Source organism: Trachurus japonicus, chromosome 8, assembly GCF_045865225.1.
Source record: "Trachurus japonicus isolate A0001 chromosome 8, Traja_1.0".
Classification (NCBI taxonomy): domain Eukaryota; kingdom Metazoa; phylum Chordata; class Actinopteri; order Carangiformes; family Carangidae; genus Trachurus; species Trachurus japonicus.
This window is the reverse complement of record NC_140914.1, coordinates 27273275-27274712: the sequence shown is the minus strand read 5'-3', so window position 1 is coordinate 27274712 and position 1438 is coordinate 27273275. Positions and strand designations below refer to the sequence as shown.

The 1438-nt window shown below is 48.3% G+C and overlaps 1 long non-coding RNA gene across 1 annotated transcript; it reads right to left on the bottom strand.

Moving 5' to 3' along the window:
• Window positions 1-433: 433 nt before the first annotated feature.
• On the bottom strand, window positions 434-1029 carry LOC146983474 (uncharacterized). Its single transcript, XR_015036363.1, has 3 exons — window positions 812-1029; window positions 650-734; window positions 434-567 (listed from the first exon to the last, which is right to left on the bottom strand). It is a non-coding gene; the product is annotated as an uncharacterized LOC146983474 (long non-coding RNA).
• Between the last annotated feature and the right edge of the window lie 409 nt (window positions 1030-1438).

The window sequence follows — 1438 nt, the reverse complement described above, 5'->3', positions numbered from 1 at the left end:
CCACCACCAGGGATTGGGTCGCCACTTGGCCCACAGCACCTGTCCACAAAGAAAAAGACACAGATTAATAAAACGGGCCTCACAGCTGAGTGCAGCAATAGAATAATAAAATATCAAAAGAAACACGCACACCTGCTCGCACACACACACACACACACACACACACACACTCACAAAATATATATATTTTGGGTAAACAAACAAAAAACAATAAATCAGAATTCGCTAACCAAAATTAACAAAATCAAATATATTTTTACTGAAGAACCAAACAGAAACAATCAATAACTCAATAATAATTGAACTAAACAAAATACAAAATAAATCCTATTCAGCAGTTAAGAAATTAAAAGAGATTCCGGTGGCAATAAGCCAGCTCAGGGAAGAGCGTGTCGTGCCTCCAGTAGGGCTCTGGAAAGCCGACGAGCAACAAAACACAGTTCCAGTAAGGCAAGATTAAACAGTTAACAAGACAGCAGCGCCGCAGCAACAAATCACCGGCGTGGACCTCGCCGGCGCAGCATCACAGCAGACAGGTGAGTGGATGCACGCTTCCGCCTGCTTCAGCTGTGACACAGAATATTAACATTAGCCGGGAGCATTACGCAGCAGGTAAAGGGAAAGGGGAGGGCGGACAACACCAACTTACCAGCGAGGAGCTACGACCACACACAGACGGCCTCCAGCGGGGCAACTCGGCCCCAAAGGCAACAGCAGCCTGCCACACCACAACACTAAAACAAAAGAGAACCGTGTCACCAGATGCGCCCTGTGGGACGCTAAGTGGGAGGGAGGACAGAGGCGCGCATACCTGTCGTTTCACACCGGAGACGTGCGCCACAACAATCCACCACGGGAAACAGGGCTCCTCACACAGACACACTACAGGCTTCAGCGCCTGCACCAGCTCTGCCACGCCAGGCCACAGCCACCACGGAGGACGGGAAGAGCCAAAAGGAGAGAGACTGCAGGTGTGACCAGACCAGTACAAGAAAGCTCGCAGCGCCGCCCCTCAATCAGCGCAACTGTGCACACCTGAGGTGGATAGAGCAAGGAGGAGGGGGGAAGGGATGGAAGGAAAGACCATCCTGCCACAGTAAGTTAAGCACACACACATTCAGACAGGTAAAAACTTTTGTCTAACTTTAGTCACCTATTTTCAAGTTATGTAGAAAGGACAATCTTCACTTTGAACCATAGCGGGCCACCCTCCACGCTGTTTCTTGCCATGGCGCCATTCGATGAAGGCTGAGTAGGTGGAAATGGGATCCCCATGTTGGTCCATCTTGGAATCATCATACCCGCGTATATTGTCAGTCTTTACTTCACTGAGCTTCCCAGAATCTTCCCCTTCAATCCACTGCACCACTGCAAATTTGTGTTCTGAAGTGAAAAAAAAAAAGAAGAAATCTATTATTTCTAAGCCGAATAATATGAC